Here is an 11,203-nt window from a genome sequence, read left to right as displayed (position 1 = left end):
AGAAACTTTCCTTATTTGGTAAATTTAGACACTACCACAATTGAAAGAATCAAATCCATTTTCCAATATTGCTATCAATGGAAACATGTAAACAACAATTTTTCACAAATGCCATTGTAAGGATACTTAAAATAAATAAATCAAAACTGTTTTTTTTATTTTAAAACTTCCGGAAAAACTTATCCTTACAATGCAAATGCATATAAAAAACTTGTTGTTATCTATTCCTAAGCAATATATCATAACTCCTAAGCAACAGCTCAAAATTCTGATCACCGAACCATGCGATCGAAAACCATCTTCGTGATCAGAATCATCATATACTTCCTTTAAGTTTCTTCACTTTTCTTTGATTCTTAAAACATCAACATGTGACCAAGTCACGTAATAAGAATCTCAGAATAGAAACTTAACAGAGTTAGATAGTGAACTTTACCTGAAGCAGAGTCAAACTTCTTGACTTGATCAACCTTATGATCTTTCAGGTAAATAGGCAGCTTCGCAATCAATGCCCCTTCCTTTGGCAAGAGAAACATATGGACTCACTGGGAATGGTACATGGGACTATCGCAGACTTAGCCTTTCTCTTTACCATTTGGTCAACCTAGTTGACTATGGTCAAACCCTTTCTTTGGGATGAGAAGGCTTTTCTAGATATCCAATGTTACCATTGTCAATGTCCATTGGGAAGTTGATCTCCTAATCAATTTGCTTTACTATTCCTCAAATCATTGCTGACCAAGCAAATAGATAAGATCATTAAGGGTCATGTCATAGTCTGTTTCATAGTAGTCCCAAAGGAACTCACTAAGTGCCTTAGAAAGTGATTGAACATCCAACCTTCTTAAGACTTTGACACCCAACTCTCCCGGCTTGTCAATATGTGACTTCATCTCTAAGATGTGATCACACATAGACCTTGCTTTCCATTAGGGCTTGAGTGACCTTGAACTTATGGGTTAGGGAGAATAATTGGAGGAGGTGGAGGAAGAGAAGTATGACTTCCATGAGCCAAACTCGGGAAGTCATATTCATTAGGAAAGCTTGGTTTGGGAAGATCATTGTTGTCTAAGCCATACATCAACAATGGGAGAAATTCACGTAAAGTTGATTTAAGTCCTTAATATAACACCCAATATGATATATTAAGGCTAGGACCCAACAAACTATTTTATAACTTGGAAGAGGGATGCCGTAATCCAAGCTATAAAATATTTGAAGGTAGGTGAATGACGATTCACCAATTTCCACCAAGATAAACGAAATGAATTATTAGGTTTTAATTGGTTTTGAAACTCCTAGATTCTTTTGAGATTCATTGAACTTTTCAATGGCATGTTTCAATCTCGAGTGTGCCCTTCAGGTTTTGTGACTGGGATGCCGAGGATCACAAAACAAGGTGTGAAGTAACCATGCAAATTACTTGGTACCCTTAATGTATTACCCCTCAATCGATGTGTCGGTTAACCACACACGCTCCATCGATACTATGATAAACATTAAGTCACCCTTTACCTACCTTGTTAAGTTCAAGTTAGTGTGCCGGTTAACCACACACGCTCCACTAACAACTTAAACAAAGTGTAAAGTGTAATTTCATGGATTAGCACCTTATTCACATTTTCCTAAAATAACTAAGATTGAGAATTTATAAGTGTTTAGTTACTTAGTATTTATCATTATACTTATAATGAAGGGATAATTTTAGTCCTTGTCCTACCTGTTCGGCTAACGACCCTCCACCGATCAAGGAAGCGGTGAGTGAGAGTGGACACCCATTAAACTGCCATATAATATATTAAACTTTTAATATTATAATAGTATAAGGGTGTATTTTAGACATTTAAAATACTTGGTGGTTTAATCTATTAATTAAACTAGACTTTTAATTTAATTAAACTCAAACCATATATTTATGGATTAATAATACCCTTTTAATTAAACGCTTTAATTAACTATTAATAAAGTCCATAAGAGTTAATTTGAACTATTCAACAAAACATCATAATTCCAATTATTAAACTCAAAATTAAAACCATTTAATTAATTGTTTAAGTTATGAACCCAAGAGTTTTAGAATTCAATTCTTTTTTTCATAAAAAACTTTTCTCAAATTCCAAAACTTGAGGGCAAGTTTTTGTAATTCTTGAAAACCTTTGGATTCCATAACTTATGGAATTAATGGTGTTTTATGATGAAACTTTCCATGTTCCATAACTTAAGAACAAGTTATGGAATTCTTTAAAACATTAACACCAAATTTTGTAACTCCATAAAAACTTTGAATCAAATTTTTTTTTTTAAAAAAAACTTTCATATCCATAACTTATGGAAGTTTCAAAAACCCTTAAGATCACAACTTAAAAAAAAAACTTTTGAGCTCCAAAATTTTATGACAAAATATGTAACTCCTTAAAACATTTAGATCAAACTTTTAAAACTAATAAAATAATCATATCATTTTATCTTTTACTAAATTTAACCTAATTCAACTCATATAACAAATGATTCAAATTTTACAAATAATTTGTTTTTCACAAAACAAGTAATTATCTTAAAATTTGACAAACGTCATGTTTTTGTTTCCTATTTTTTTCAACTTGAAAATAAAACATTTGCATAAATATAACAGAAAACAACCTATGGCTCTATGGTGTACATGCAACCCTAGAAACCTTGGATCTATGTTTGACTAAGATACATGCAAATAATTATTTTTCCAAGGTTCTTATCCTAACTAGCATGACATGGGATACTTGAATCAAATAAAACTAGTAGAATTACTTACCTTGTAGTAGTAGTTGATTTCTTGGAGTTTGAGAGCCTAGCACCAATAATGTGGATGCCTCAAATGGAAGTCACAAATCACCACAAACTTGGAAACTTGAGAGAATAGTCACAAACTTCTTGAAATCGGCCCTCTTGGTTTACACACATCAACTAGTGCAATTTCAAGAACCAAAGCCTCCTTTATATAGTGTGGTGGGTTAGGGTTACATCCATGTAAACCCTAATACCCATGTCTTTTTATTTCCATGAGATCCATGGGTTAAAGCTCCATGAAGTATCCATGGACTTTCCATGCAAGCCTAGCCCATTCCAAATAAGCATTAGCCCACACTATACAAATACAAGAGCCCATATTTAATTAGTCATACTTTTGATCTCTAAATTAATTCTAGATTAATTATAGATAAATACTAATTAAATAATATGATTTTATATTAATATATTAGGACTTATAATATATTAATAAATCATAACTTATACTATTCTCAAACGATTATCAATAAATTGTTCGGGTGAAGTGCAACCCAAATGGACCATGCCGGGTCGGGTCAAGTACATACCAAATATAGTTATGGACTTAGACACTATATCCAACAGTCTCCCACTTGGATAAGTCTAATAACTATAGTTGCAAGTATGACTTCAGGAACCGATCAGCAATCCTAGCTCTTTAAACTCTGTTGAACTATGAAGCGCCATTTTAGATAAGTGATCATATAATCCTCTGTTCTAGATATCAGCCGGACAAATACATGGAACATGGTCTTGCTTATTGTCCAGCATTTGTTTCCTGATTTCCGATTTGTTTGACATAGAACTTAACTGAACACATCAAATTAGTTCTGACCGGGCCCGGTACATAGGTCAAAAATAATCATCGAGGGGCCCAGATATCGCTTCTAATCCTAGAAGGAACAGATAAACTTCGACTCATATGTTTGCTCTACTACTTGTTGAACTACACACAAAGGCACAGTTTATAACATCGCGTTACCAATGCGTTTTCGTGCAATCAATGCATAACCAACTCATAGGCAACAAATCATATATCTAGGTTTGAAGACTTATATGATATTACCGTCTGACGATCACTCGAGATAAATTCCATGAAGTGATACAAGTGAGCATGGGTTGAATCCAACCCATGACAGTCATGAGTGTTGTAGCCCCGCTTTGTCTAACATCTTAGACCTCTACAATCCAACCCATGACAGTCTTGATTCATATCTACTTCCAACATATGACCGACTGTGGAGAGTTTGAATAATATGATATAAACCATAACATAATTATTCTGGAAGTCAAAACATGCAAAAAGAAATAATAGTAAACGATTGACAAGAGATAGCAACACTTTACTCATAAATAACAACTTTTATTTATCATCAAATATCAATTACATTTTACAAATTTCAAGATTATCTAACTACTAAAACTAATATCATCCTTCAGCCCTTTGCACCGAGCATGTTGGAGATGCTTAGCCCGAGTCAGTACCTTCGTGAGGGGATCTGCTGGGTTCTCATCCGATGATACCCTCTTTGCCACGAGGATTCCTTCTTCTATTCGATGTCTGATGAAGTGATATTTTCTGTCAATATGTCTAGATCTCCCATGATCTCTTGGTTCCTTGGCTAAGACAACCGCACTATTGCTGTCAAAAAAAATCTCCATTGGCTCCTTTATAGCTGGTACAACTCCAAGGTCTCCGATGAAGTTCTTTAGCTATATAGCCTCCTTTGCTGCCTCGCTTGCTGCTATATACTCTGATTCACAAGTGGAATCAGCCACTGTCTCCTGCTTGGAACTTTTCCAAGTAATTGCCCCTCTGTTTAGAGTAAAGACCCAGCCCAACTGAGAGCGGAAATTATCCCTGTCAGCCTGAAAGCTAGCATCACTGTACCCTACAAATCTCAAGTCCTCACTGCCACCGAGGGTAAGGAACCAGTCCTTAGTCCTCCGTAGGTACTTGAGGATATTCTTTACCGCAGTCCAGTGTGCCTTGCCAGGGTTCCCCTGATACCTGCTAACCATGCTCAAAGTAAAGGCTACATCAGGTTGAGTACACATCATAGCATACATGATCGATCCTGCAGCTGAAGCATAAGGTATTCGACTCATTTCTGCTATCTCAGCCTCAGTACTAGGGCTTTGTGTCTTACTCAATCTGGCGTTACTCTGGATGGTAACTCTCCTTTCTTGGAGTTATGCATGTTGAACCTTTTCAACACTTTGTCCACATAGGTGCTTTGACTAAGTCTAATTAGTCTTTTACTCCTGTTTCTCAAAATCCTTATCCCTAGGATATAGGCAGCTTCTCCAAGGTCCTTCATAGCGAAACACTTCCCAAGCCAGGACTTTACTTCCTGCAGGGTTGGGATGTCATTTCCTATGAGTAGTATGTCATCCACATACAGTACCAAAAAGCTGACTATACTCCCACTAGCCTTGATATAGACACAAGATTCATCTTCACTCCTTGAAAAGCCAAATTCTTTGACTTTCTCATCAAAGCAAAGATTCCATCTGCGAGGTGCCTGTTTTAATCCATAAATGGATTTCTCGAGCTTACACACTCTACTGGGGTACTCTATACTGACAAAACCCTCTGGCTGAACCATGTAAACATCTTCAGCCAAGTTTCCATTAAGGAAAGCGGTTTTGACATCCATTTGCCATATTTCATAATCATGAAATGCAGCAATGGCTAACAGAACCCTAATAGACTTAATCTTGGCCACTGGTGAAAAGGTCTCATCATAATCAACTCCCGGAGTTTGAGAATAACCCTTTGCAACCAGTCGTGCCTTATAAGTGTGTACATTACCATCCATGTCGGTCTTCTTCTTGAAGATCCATTTGCACCCAACTATCTTACGATCAGGTACATTGTCAACCAAGTTCCAAACTCGATTGTTATACATGGACTGTATCTCGCTATCCATAGACTCTTTCCATTTAGCAGCCTCAGGGCCTGCCATGGCTTCCGTGTAGCTATTAGGCTCATCTATATTTACCAGTGTGTTATCACTGATAAGTGTCTCACCTTCTGCAGTAATATGAAAACCATAATAATGATCAGGTGCATTCCTAACTCTGGTGGAACGCCTCAGAGGTATAGATTCTTCAGTCAGCTCAACAGGAGTTTCCTCCTCAGGTTGAGGGCTATGGTTTGAGGTTCCTTCACCACTTGACTCTTGAATTTCCTCAAGGTCAATTTGCCTCCCACTGTCTCATTGGCTCATGAATTCTCTCTCTCGAAAGAATCCTCTTCTTGCTACAAAGACCACATTATCACTGGGTCTGTAGAAGATGTAACCAAAGGATTTCTGTGGGTAGCCGATGAAAATACACCTTTCGCTTCGGGGTTCGAGCTTATCGTGAGTCTCGCGTCTCACGAAAGCCTCGCAACCCTAAATCTTGATGTGGTATAGATTGGGAACTTTTCCAGTCCACACCTCGTGAGGTGTTTTGGCAACCTTCTTTGTAGGGACTAGATTAAGGATATGGGCGGCAGTCTCTAAGGCATACCCCCAAAATGAGATTGGTAGCAAAGCTCGACTCATCATGGAACGAACCATGTCCAACAAGGTCCGATTGCGCCTCTCAGCTACACCATTCAATTGTGGTGTCCTAGGAGGTGTCAATTGTGAGACAATCCCACATTCCTTAAGATAGTCAAGGAACTCAGTACGAAGATACTCACCACCACGATCGGATCGAAGCATCTTAATGTTCCTGCCCAACTGATTCTCCACTTCTTGCTTAAACTCTTTGAATTTCTCAAAGGTTTCTGACTTATGCTTGGTTAGGTAGACATATCCATATCTACTAAAATCATCAGTAAAAGTCACATAGAACCGATTAGCATCTCTTGTGGCGGTTCTGAAGGGTTCACACACATCCGTGTGTATGAGGTCCAACAAACCTTCACCCCTAGCACAACTGCCAGTAAAAGGTGACTTTGTCATTTTATCAAGCAAACAAGATTCACAACTCTCATCTGACTTTAGGTCAAATGACTCCAAGACTCCATCCTTTTGGAGTTGGCCTATGCATTTCTTGCTTACATGTCCAAGCCGACAATGCCATAAGGATGATTTATATAAGCTAGTGGAAGAGTTAATACACAATAGATTATTTCCTAGATTATCTACAACATATACAGTTTCATACACGCCATCACAAGGTAATGCTTTAAAATAAAGAACATTATTAAAGAAAGCATCAATAATACCATTATTATTATCAAAATAAAAGGTAAAACCTTGTTTATACAATGCATGAAAGGAAATAACATTTCTTGCCATTTCTGGCGAATAATAACATTTATTCAAATCTAATGTAAACCCACTATTTAGCACTAAGGAATAAACTCATATCTTGGTGACAGGTGAAGCTTTTCTGTTTCCCATGATCAAGTTTATCTTTCCCTGCTCCACATTCTCACTTCTTTTTAGTCCCTGCAAATCACAATATATGTGAATACCACAACCTGTATCAAGAACCCAAGACTTAGAATGAGGTGAGTTATTAGACAATATAGTGTATATACCTGCATGGTTGGGTTTTACTTTCCCATCCTTCAAATCTTGCTGGTACTTTGGGCAGTTTCGCTTTCAGTGTGACTTTTCATGGCAATAGAAGCATTCAGCCTCATTAGGGTTAGCAGAAGGAGTGACAAAACCTTTCTTGGTTTTTCTTGAAGAGGAGCCTTCAAGGGTCTTACCCTTGGTACCCTTAGAAGGGTTCTTTCACTTCTTCCCTTTGCCATGCCCGATTGCCAAGACATTGGCCGCAATTGGAGTAGGAGTAGGAGTAGTAACAACCGACTTACCCTTTAGACCACTTTCGGCGGTCTTCAAGAGTCCTTGAAGTTTGCTGAGGGTGACTTCTTCCTTGTTCATGTGATATGTCATGCGGAATTGAGCATAACACGATGGCAAGGAGTGCAAAATGATGTCTATTGCTAACTCCTCAGGGAAGTTCACATTCAGCTTCAGTAAACGGTCCACATACCTTTGCATTTTCTGCATGTGGCCCATGATGGGTTCACCATCCTTCATTCGCGTTGTTATCATGGAGGAGATTATTTCATATCGCTCTTGACGAGCACTTTGATGGTAGCGGTCCATCAAGTCCTGGTGCATCTCAAAAGGATAATAGTCCTCATAGGACTTTTGGAGCTCAGCTGTCATGGTGGCCATCATGATGCATGCCACTTTTGTAGCATCTCTTTCATGTACCTCATATTCAGCAAGCTCTTCAGGAGTAGCAGTTGGCTCGGGTACCTTCAGCTCCTTGTCGAGAACATATTCTTTGTTCTCATACCGAGTGACCATCCTAATGTTTCTGATCCAATCTGTAAAGTTGGACCCATCAAAGATGACTCTCCCACAAAGATTCATGAGAGAGAAGGAGCTAGTAGGCTTTGAGCCAGAAGCATTGTTATTGGAAGACATCTGAAAAGAAGAGGGAATAGATTAGATTAGATATAGAGATAGTCCTTAACAAAACACCCAAATGTAATATTAAGGCTAGGACCCAACACAATATTTTATAACTTAGAAGAGGGATGCTGTAATCTAAGCTATAAGATATTTGAAGGTAGGTGAATGACGATTCACCAATTTCCACCATGAAAAACGAAATATTTAATTAGGTTTTAATTGGTTTAGAAACTCCTAGATTCTTTGAGATTCATTGAACTTTCTTCAATGACATGTTTCAATCTCGAGTGTGCCCTTCAAGTTTTGTGACTGGGATGCCGAGGATCACAAAACAAGGTGTGAAGTAACCATGCAAATTACTTGGTACCCTTAATGTATTACCCCTCAATCGATGTGCCGGTTAACCACACACGCTCCATCGATACTATGATAAACATTAAGTCACCCTTTACCTACCTTGTTAAGTTCAAGTTAGTGTGCCGGTTAACCATACACGCTCCACTAACGACTTAAACAAAGTGTAAAGTGTAATTTCATGGATTAGCACGTTATTCACATTTTCCTAAAATAACTAAGATTGGGAATTCAATAAAGTTTAGTTACTTTAGTATGATCATTATACTTTTAATGAGAATTTATAAGTCCTTGTCCTACCCGTTCGGCTAACGACCCTCCACTGATCAAGGAAGCGGTGGGTGAGAGTGGACACCCATTAAGTTGCCATTTTATAGGCAACAACCTTATACCCCCCTTATAGACCGACTTCGTGAATGAGGCGTACTAGCGGTAAGACGACTTGATCTTATGCATATATATATTATTAACTTATATTATTATAAAGTATAAGGGTTGAATTTTAACTTTTAAAATTCTAGGGGTTGGAACTAAAGTTTTTAATATGACTTTACATGTTCCAAAACTTGAGGGCAAGTTTTGTAAGCTTTCAAATCTTTTCATTTCTCATAACTTATGAGTTAATGGTTATTAAAAATGAAGACTCTTCATTTTTTGTAACCTATGTGTTCTTTTAATGGCTATTTATAAATGTGACTTTTGGTTATCAATAACTTAAGAACTAGTTATGGACTCCATTAAAACACATAAAAATCAAGAATTAATCTAATCAATTATTTGCATATAATTTCTATGATCTTCTAAACTCATATGTTTATGAATGTTCATATCAAAAATTTCAAGAATCGTAAGTACATATACAAAACTTGAAATTTTGATACGAGCTTTTGAACAAAACTTCGATTTTCAAGTTTTTTTTTTTTGCATCAAGTATCAAATAAACAAACCAGGCTTTGATAGCATTGATGGGTTTTGAGCATTCTAACACTCCTATGGTGTACATGCAACCCTAGAAACCTTGGATCTATGTTTGACTAAGATATATGTAAATAATTATTTTCCCTAGGTTCTTATCCTAACTAGCATGGCATGGGATACTTGAATCAAATAAAACTAGTAGAATTACTTACCTTATAGTAGTAGTTGATTGCTTGGAGTTTGAGAGCCTAGCACCAATAATGTGGATGCCTCAAATGGAAATCACAAATCACAAAAAACTTGGAAACTTGAGAGAATAGTCACAAACTTCTTGAAATTGGCCCTCTTGGTTTACACACATCAACTAGTGCAATTTCAAGAACCAAAGCCTCCTTTATATAGTGTGGTGGATTAGGGTTACATCCATGTAAACCCTAATACCCATGTCTTTTCATTTCCATGAGATCCATGGGTTAAAGCTCTATGGAGTATCCATGGACTTTCCATGCAAGCCTAGCCCATTCCAAATAAGCATTAGCCCACACTATATAAATACAAGAGCCCATATTTAATTAGTCATACTTTTGATCTCTAAATTAATTCTAAATTAATTATAGATCAATACTAATTAAATAAGATGATTTTATATTAATATATTAGGACTTATAATATATTAATAAATCATAACTTATACTATTCTCAAACGATTATCCATAAATTGTTCGGGCGAAGTGCAACCCAAATGGACCATGCCGGGTCGGGTCAAGTACATCCCAAATATAGTTATGGACTTAGACACTATATCCAACAGTGTCTGTTGGGTTTTGAGCATTCTAACACTCTTATGGTATACATGCAACCCTATAAACCTTGGATCTCTGTTTTCTCTATTATACATGCAAATATTAACTATTCCAAGGTTTCATCCTAACTAGCATATTATGAAGCACCTATACTACAAAGTTCTAGTTAGATGACATACCTTTTGATGTAGCTTGATGTCTTCAAGCTTTAAGAGCTTGGCTCCAATAGTGTGGAAGCCTCAAATGGAATCACAAATCACCAAAACACCTTGGAAGAACTTGAGAGAATATGTGTGCACACTAAAATCGGCCCACTCTTAGTTTCACACACTTGTGCCAATTTTGTGAGCCAAGGACCCCTTTATATATTATGGAGGATTAGGGTTACATCCATGTAAACCCTAATACCCATGACCTTTCATTTACATAGGATCCATGGGTTAAAAGCTCCATGGACCATCCATGAAAGCTTAGCCCAACCTAAATGAACTTGGCCCATTCCATATATATAAGAGTCCATATTTAATTAGTTCTTTTTGATCACTTAATTAATTCTAAATTAATTCTTGATCAATACTAATTAAATAATATGATTCCATATTAATATATTAGAACTTATAATATACTAATATAAATCATAAATCTACTATTCTCAAAAGACTATCCATATAAATTGTGCCGGTGAAGTGCAACCCAAATGGACCATGCCGGGTCGGGTCAAGTACATACCAAATATAGTTATGGACTTAGACATTAATCTAACAGTCTCCCACTTGGATAAGTCTAAAACTATTATTAAGTATGACTTCAAAACCTAACTGGCAATCGTAGCTCTTAAAGCCGCTGTCGAACTCTGACCTTGTCAATGACTTGTCTATTAGATAAGGG

The sequence above is a fragment of the Lactuca virosa genome, chromosome 8 (genome assembly GCF_052849685.1).
Source record: "Lactuca virosa cultivar CGN04683 chromosome 8, Lactuca_virosa_CGN04683_v6, whole genome shotgun sequence".
Taxonomy (NCBI): Eukaryota; Viridiplantae; Streptophyta; class Magnoliopsida; order Asterales; family Asteraceae; genus Lactuca; species Lactuca virosa.
The sequence above is the reverse complement of the archived record's forward strand: the minus strand, read 5'-3'. Positions refer to the sequence as shown.